At 36.7% G+C, this 9,060-nt stretch overlaps 1 non-coding gene across 1 annotated transcript; it reads left to right on the top strand.

Moving 5' to 3' along the window:
- Positions 1-883: 883 nt before the first annotated feature.
- Positions 884-990, top strand: LOC147821569 (U6 spliceosomal RNA). The gene has a single exon (XR_015446839.1). It is a non-coding gene; the product is annotated as a U6 spliceosomal RNA (small nuclear RNA).
- The last annotated feature ends 8,070 nt before the right edge of the window (positions 991-9,060 follow it).

Here is a 9,060-nt window from a genome sequence, read left to right as displayed (position 1 = left end):
GTTTCCTGCTCTCAGCCTACCTTGCTTTCTCACTTATCTCAGCAGATTTCACATTGCAACCTTAACCAACCTCTTTGGTAGTGTTTCCCTTTTCTTTGGGTACAGGTACAGATCACCCTGTCTCTCAATTCTGATTGCCCATTCTTATCAGACTTGGCTGTTGTTGTAGCCTTTGCATTGGATTTGACATAAAGAAAAACAGAGATCTTTGTATCAAACCCTATTACCTCCTTTCTGGTTGTCTCTGACCCTGTTTTATCCCAGTATGTTTCCTTCATGGTGTTCCTCAGACCCTCACATCCAAGTTGTCTTAGTCCATTTCTACCACTTTAACAGATAACCATACACTGGTTTATTTACAAAAGAAATTTATTTCCCACAGTTCTGGATGATAGAAAGTCCCATACCAAAGTGCCAGCAACTATCAAGGTCCTTCATGTTGCATCATCCCATGGCACAAAGATAGAAGAGCAAACAAGAGAAAAAGACAGAGAAATAAAGGGAGTTAAACTTACTTCTTTGTCGGGATCCCTTTCCTGCAGTAACTAACCCACTCTTAATGACAATGACATTTATTCATTCATGAAGGTCAGTCCCTCATGACTCAATCACCTCTTAAAGATCTAGAATATTATTGCAATGGCAATTAAATTTCAACATAAGTTTTGGAGGGGGCAGCCAAACTATAGCATTTAAGCATCTGCTTAAATCAGAGCTGCAGTCTGTTTTTCCAGGGACTGAAACAATGTTGGAAGCCTAAAGAAAAGAAAAGGATGGTGGAGATGGAAGAAAAAAAGTTAACACAACAAAGTACTTTTCTCTCTCTTGAAAACATAGGGGAGCATGTGGTTACTGCAGGCTTAGGGTGGAAAGTGAATTTACTGTGCTCATTTTGCCAGCACATATGCTAAAATTGAAATAATACAGAGAAGATTCGTGTGGCTCCTGCAAAAGGGTGACATGCAAATTCATGAAGCATTTCATATTTTGAATTGTATTACCTAAATAAAACTTTTTCAACTTATTAAATGGAAAATATATGCTATTAAAAAGAAAGTATATTTCATAAGGAATAAAAATAAATTACAAACTCATTATTTTGAGGTGGGGGCAGAGATTATGAAGGAGAAAAGGACATGAAATGGGGAGAAATCAATAAACATGGAGCAAGATAGCAGGATACAAAATCAACATACAAAATTCAGTAACATTTATATATGCCAATAATGAATTATGTAAAATAGAAATGAAGAAAGTAATCAGATTCATAGTAGGTACAGAAAAGTAAAGTACCAGGAGGAAGAAAGTGAGCATTGTTTTCAGTGGGCTGCTCTGGGTGCTGTGGGAGCCAGGCCACCTTGTTGGGCTGACCCATGAAAAAGTAGCACCTGGCCACCGCAAACAAGTGTTGGAGGGACCCCATTTCTAGCACAACCCCAGGACAGAGATTTAAACTGTAGCATGGAAGGTGAGCTGGTCCCAGCACCCAGAAGGAAGCTCCCCTGCCTCCATCCCAAGCTCCTAGGGCACAGAAGCTGAGCCGGTCCCATCACGCAGAAGGGAGCTCCTGTGCTGCCATCCCAAGCTCCTAGGGCAGAGAAGGTGAGCCATGCGGGTGCCAGAAGGAAGCCTCCCACCCCGTGGAAATGAGAAGACATGTAAACAAGCCTTAAAAACAGACTTCTGGATCACTTACAGCAACCTCAAAGGGAAACAAGATGGAACAATCTGATACTCAAACACCTGGACTCTCTGAACTGGCAACCAAAGAGGATCTGGGAAAAATGAAATCAGAAATAATTACTCAGATAACAGCAAAGATTTTGCTCATGGTGCAAGACATGATTAATAAATCTAGAGAGGACACAGATAAAAAAAATAGACTATCTGAGGAACATGATGGAATCCCAACATAGGAAACAAATGGAATCCATAAAACAGATGCAAACAGATTTCCAGGAGATTAAAAACTCCATTGAAAGTCTGTGCAGTAGAATGAACCAATGTGAGGATAGAATTTCAGATATAGAAGAAAAGATTGCAATTAGTGACCAGGAAAAGAAAAATCGCTTTAAAATTGTAAAGGAACACAAGAAATCCATCCAGCAGCTGCTAGACGATGCAAAGAAGAATAACATAAGACTGATTGGAGTCAATGAAGAAAGAGGAGAGAGTGCAGACGACATAAAAAAACTGTTCACAGAAGTGATGGCAGAAAACTTCCCAAGGAGGGGAAAAGAACTTGACATACAGATAAGTGAGGCATATAAGACTCCAGCTAGCCTTGATCAAAAAAATCTACACATAGGCATATAATAGTTAGGATTCCAGAAATCCAACAGAAGAACAAAATTCTACAAGCAGCGAGAGAAAAGAAACAAATCACATACAAAGGAAAGCCCATCAGAATCACAGCAGACTTCACAATGTAAACCCTCAAGGCAAGAAGAGCTTGAAGTGATGTATTTCAAGCCCTAAAGGAAAACAGCCTCCAACCCAGATGGATGTACCCTGCAAAACTATCTTTCAATATTGATGGAGAAATAAGATACTTTCATGATAAAGAGCAACTCAGGAACTTCATGAATATCAAACCGGCACTCCAAAAACGTTTAGTCAATACCCTAGGAAAAGACAATGACGATCACAACCCCAGGAAACCCAGCAGAATGAATCCATTGGGCGTGACAAATTAAACGCAAAGGGGGAGAATCCAACAAAAAAGAAAAAGTCATGACAAGGCTTTTAAAACTTTTAACTTCATCTCCTTAATGAGTGTATAATTCAATCTTGTTATTGTACTGATTAATATTTTTCTGATTCTAGAGTTGCACACCTTTCCTTGTGCTGTACTGTCTATTTATCATCTTCTTATGTCTATTTTTTAATTGGCTTGTCTATTAATGAGCTGTAAGAGTTCTTTATATATTCTGGTCATAGGTTATATGCATTGTAAATAAGGTTTGTTTAAGGACTACTTTTCATTTTAATGATGTCATTTAAAGCTCTAAATTTTGATGGAATCTCATTTATCAATTTTTTTCTTTTATATATCATGTCTTTTGCATACTAGGTAGTTCTTCCCTACCCTGAATTCATAAATATTTTCCCTTATAATTTCTTCTTAAAGTTTTATACTTTTAGGCTTTCATATTGAGGTTCATAGATCCCTTTAAGTTATTTTCATGTATAGAAATAAAGGGTTGAGGTTAATTTTTTATATACTGATACCAGGTGTTCTAGTGCCGTTTACTGAAAACACTAACTCTTCCTCAGCTCTTGAATTGAGTTTATATTCTATAAAATGCTAATATTAAAAAGACTTTCAAAACTCAGTGGACCATATATGTGTGGTTCTATTTCTAGATTCTGTTTTATTCAAATGATCTATATGTCTTTCCTTACACCAACACTGCCTTGATTACTGCAGCTGTAGAAGTCTTAAAATTAGGTACTAAATGTCTTCCAACAGTGGTTTTTTTTGTTTTGTTTTGTTGTTTTTTTTAACTTTTCTAGGTCCTTTGTACTCCTCATAACTTTTAAATTTCAATATCCAGTTCTTCATTTATAGCAAGGATACACAGACCTGAATTTTTATATATACCTTGTGTTTTCTAATCCTGCTAAATTCAAACACAAGTTCCAGGGACTCCTAGAGATTTCTTAGTATTTTCTCTGTAGATGATCATTTCATCTACATATAAAGATTTTGCTTCTACCTTGCCAATCCTATCCTACTTGTGTCATTTTATTGCCAGACTATTTTGGTGGGGGCTAGGTTTCAAAGTTCAGATAAAGAGTAAGCATATCTGGCCTTGTTCCCCACCTTAAGGAGAAAGCATTGTATCTTCTCCATTCATATAAGGTGTTCTCACTGGAAGTATGGAGTACATGTCTTTAATCTGTTGACAAGGTTCTGTTCTACTTCTAGTCTCCTGATAGCTTTTACCGTGAATAGCCGTGGAATTTAGTCCAATACTTTTTCTGCAACTACTGACAGGATCATATGGCTTTTTCCTTTCCTCTGTTAAAATGGTGACTTTTGTGGGTGGATCTTCCAATGCTGAACCAACACTGCCATCCCTAAAACAAAAACACTTTCTACATCCTGCCAGATCTGATTTCTAATAGTTTGTTTTGTTAAACAAATTTCTATCTATGCTCATACTTTTTTCTTCTATTATCTTTATCCAGTTTTAGGATTAGCACAATGTCGAGTTCCTAAAATGAGGGGAGAAGTGTTCCTTCTTTTTTCTCCTTTAATTGTTTGATATAATTTATCAGTTAAAATGTATATGAGCCTGTTGTTGTCATATAGGTAGGTTTTGAAGCTAGGAATATACTTTCTTTAATAGGTACTATTCAAATTTTATATTTCCTCCAGAGTTAGTTTCATTAATTTGTCTTCCAAGGTACTTCTTAGAAGTTTTCAAATTTATTTCAAAAAAGATTTTTGAAATATGCTTTCTATATCCTTTTAAATTCTGCAAAATCTGTGGTAATGTCTCCTAGGTCTTGATATTGTAATTTAAAAAATGTATAATTGATACTGTGTAACAGGAAGAAAAGGTCTAAAGGTGCAGGGGAAGTGGGAGGGGTAGGGGAAGGAAAGAAGGGAAAAATATGAGAAGAGGAAAAAATGGAAACAAAGGCTTTGCAAATAGGGAAGGGTGGAGGGGGTGAAGGGAGGGCAAGGGAAGGGGAAAAAATAAGAACCAAGATACTCATGTAAAGGTACAAGATCCCAATGATGAATGTAACTGTATTTTATACCTAAAATGTACCAATAAACTTAATGGTTAAAAAAAAAAAAAGAAAGAAAGAAAAGTAAAGTACCTAGGAATAAGCTGAACCAAAAATGCAAAAGGTCATGGGCATCTGAAATGAACAGCCATTTCTCAGGAAATAGAAGCAGAAATAGAAACAGCAAATAAACATATGAAAAAATGTTCAACATCACTGGTCATTTGAGAGATGCAAATGAAAACAATGCTGAGATTCCACCTCACCCTAGAAAGAATGGCTGCTATGAAGAAATCAACCAATAACAAATGCTGGTGGAGATGTGGGGAAAAAGAAACCCTTCTCCACTGTTGGTGGGAGTGTAGACTGGTGCAAACATTGTGGAAATCAGTATGGAGATACCTCAAAAAACTAGTATTAGAGGTCCCATTTGACCCAGGTATTCCTCTGCTGGGTATCTTCCCCAAAGAATTAAAAGATTCATACCTCAGTGATAAATGCACAGCCATGTTTATAGCAGCACAATTTGTTATAGGTAAAACTTGAAAACAGCTCAATTGCCCATCAACTGGAGCCTGGATAAAGAAGATGTGTTTTTGTTTTTTTTTTTTTTTTATAAAATAGAGTACTAGTCAGCCATAAGGAATGAGAAACTAGAGACATTTGTAGCTAAATGGATGCATATTGAGGACATACTCTCAAGTGAAATAAATAAGACACACGTGTAAATACCAAATAATTTCTTTGGTGTGAGGAAGAGAAAGTGTAAATAAGGATCAAAAGCTATGCTAGATATTGTGAAATAGGAAGAAAAGGTCGAAAGGGGAAGGGGAAGTGGAAGGGGTAGGGGAAAGGAAAGAAGGGAAAGGAATAAATATGAGAAAAGGAAAAAATAGAAACAAAGTCTTTGTAAATAGGGAGGGGTGAAGGGGTTGTAGGGAGGGCAGGGGAATTGGGAAAAAATAAGAACCAAGATATATCATGTAAAGGTAAAAACTCTCAATGATGAATGTCATCATATTGTACTTAAAATGTACCAATAAACTTAATGAATAAAAAATGTGAAAGGTCTCTACAATGAAAATGATAAAATATTGATGAAATAAATTAAAGAATACACAAAAAATGGAAAGACATCCCATGTTCATGGATTTTAAAATCAATATTAAAATGTCCAATATACCTACAGTATTCTTCAAATTTAATGTAATCTCTATCAAAATGCCAATGGCATACTTCACAGAACTAGAGAAATAATCCTAACTTTGTACAACACTGCAAGACACTCTGAGTAGCCAAAGAAATCTTGAGCAAAAAGAATAAAACAGGTGGCATTATACTACCTGATTTCAAAACATACTACCAAGCTATAGTAATCCAAACAGCATGGCATTGGAATAAAAGCATTTATATCAACCAATGAAAATAGAAAGCCTGGAAGTAAATCTATGTATCTACAATCAACTGACTTTTTACTAAAGTGCTAAGAACATGAAGTGGGGAAAGGACAAACTCTTCAATAAATGGTGCTGGGAAAATTGGCTATCCATATGCAGAAGAATGAAACTAGACGCCTATCTCTCACCATATGCAAAAATCAACTCAAAATAGATTAAACCCTTACAGAAAACCTGGAAACTTAAAACTGCAAGAAGAAAACAGAGAAAATACTTTAGGGTGTTGGAATGAGCAAGGATATTTTTGGACAAGACCCTAAAAGTGCAGGAAACAAAAGAAAAATAAACCAATGGGTCTATAGTAAAACTTCGATTTGCAAGCATCATTTGTTCCAGAAACATGCATGTAATCCAAAGCACCTGCATATCAAATTGAACTTCCCATAAGAAGTAATGGATGCAAGTTCTGGAGTTCGATCCCCAGTACCCCCCCAAAAAAATAGTTGTTCAGGGCCGGGAACTTAGCTTAGTGGTTCTGCCGCCTGCCCCGCAAGTGCAAGGACCTGAGTTCGATCCCCAGTACCAAAAAATAAAAAGAAGTAATGGAAACTCAGATGACTTGTTCCACAACCCCAAAATATTCCCATATAACTAATTACAATACTGTAATATAATACAAGATAATAAAGAAAATAAAATGTAAAGAAAAAGAAATAGTTTTAAAAGCAACCTGCACCTCCCTTTGAAAACCTTCATTTCTAGTGTGAGGGAGACGAGGGAGACAAGAGAGAGGATGGTTATTGTGTAGCATGACTTTCATGTACTACTCATATTGCAAGACAGCACTTGTTTATCAAGTTAAAATTTATTGAAATGCTTGCTCGTCTTGTGGAACACTCACAGAACAAGTTACTATCCAAGGTTTTACTGAATATCAACCTAAAAAGCTTCTGCACAGCAAAGGAAATAGAATGAAGAGACAACTTACAGAATGGGAGGAAATATTTACAAACTTTTCATCCAGCAAGGAATTGATATCTAAATTATACAAGGGATTCAAACAATTTAGTAACAACAGCTCCCTGCCCAAATAATTCACTTAAAATGGGCAATAGACCTAGAAATTTCTCAAAAGAAGACACACAAGGAGCCAGGGATTTAGCTCAGTGGTTCCACTGCCTGCCTCGCAAGCACAAGGTCCTGAGTTCAACCCCCGGTAAAAAAAAAAAAAAAGAAGACATACAAATGGCCCATGTGTATATGAAAACATGCTCAATATAACTAATTATCATGGAAATACAAAATCAAAATCTTTGAGACATCATCTCATTCCAGTTAGGAATCACTACTATCAAAAAGACAAAAGAGGGCTGGTGATTTAGCTCCGTGGTGCTTTGCAAGGTCCTGAGTTCGATCCCCGGTCCCCCCCCCCCCCAAAAAAGGCAAAAGATAACAAGCATTGTTGAGAAAGTGAAGAAAAGGGAAACCTTATGTACTATTGGAGGGAATGTCAATTAATTCAGCCATTGTGGAAAACGTATGGACAAAAATTTTGCCTCAAGATGAACCATAACTCGAGATTCACTCATACCTGATTTAGGTAATTTGTTGATGAAGATCTGGACTTAGATGTGATTCAGCCATAGGTTAAGACTTTGGAGGTTCGTTGGGATGGGATGCATGAATTTTGCATAGAAGAAAAACATGAATTTTGGAATCCAGAAGGTGGATTATTATGCACTGAATTATGTCTCCACTCCAAATTCATATGTTGATACCATAGAACCCAGTGTGCTGTTATTTTAAGATAATTAAAAGTGGTCATTGACATTAAATAAGATCATAGAGTAGGTCTCTAGTCCAATAAGACTACTGACCTTATTTGAATAAGAGACACTGGGAATGCATGCTCACAGAGTAAAGGCCGTAGGAGAACACAGAAAAGACAGCCATCTGCCAGCCAAGGAGGCCTTGGGAAAAACCAAACTTTGATCTTGGCATTCCAGCCTTCAGAAATATATGAAAATAAATTTTTATGGTTTAGGCCACTCAGTCCATAGTATTTTGAAAAGGCAGCTGGCAGATGACACAGGTGGTGTCCTGGGTGGGATCCTGGAATAGAAAGAGGATCTTGGGGGAAAATCAATGAAATCTGAATAAAGTGTATTCAGGAACTCTTTGGACTATCTTCACAACTTTTCTGTGCATCTAAAACTATTCTTAAATTAAATATTTAATTTTTAGAAAAGTCAGGAGAAGAGGGGGAAGTGGGAGGGGTAGGGGAAAAGAAAGACGGGAATGGAATTAATATGAGAAAGGAAAAAATGGAAACAAAGTCTTTGTAGATAGCGAGGGATGGAGGGGTTGAAGGGAGGGCAGGGGAAGGAGGAAAAAATAAGAACCAAGGTAGAATACGTAAAGGTGCAAATTTCCAATGATGAGTGTCATTATATTGTATACCTTAAATGTAAAAATAAAATTAATTTTAAAAAATCAGAAGTATCCAAAGCCCATAGTACATGCAAACAGGTTTATAAACAAGGTTCTAGATTTCATAGACATCAACAGTCCCTCCACCACTTCCTTCCCTCTTTAGGCACATACCAGAGCTCCCTTTAGTTCTCCTTTTAGGCTACTTTCCAGAATATGAAGCAAGGTATGTTTCACTCGTAATACATCTCCCTTGCTGCTACTGCACAAATATTTCTATTAGAAATAAATCATGCTGTCCGTTTGAATATCTTTTTTCCTCTCCTTTTGAGAGATAGTAAAAGAGCACCTGGGTGAATGTTATTACAGAGCATGGAAGGGCCAGAAATATCATCAGATTGTCCATTTTCCTAGAGTATAATCTATTTCTAATAGAAATATTTGTGCAGTAGCTACAAGGGAGATGGGTCAGGAGTGACACATACCTTGC

This window comes from Heterocephalus glaber, unplaced genomic scaffold (genome assembly GCF_053883595.1).
Source record: "Heterocephalus glaber isolate CG9 unplaced genomic scaffold, H.glaber_assembly_v1.0 deba00001729, whole genome shotgun sequence".
NCBI lineage: Eukaryota > Metazoa > Chordata > Mammalia > Rodentia > Bathyergidae > Heterocephalus > Heterocephalus glaber.
The sequence above is the reverse complement of the archived record's forward strand: the minus strand, read 5'-3'. Positions and strand labels throughout refer to the sequence as shown.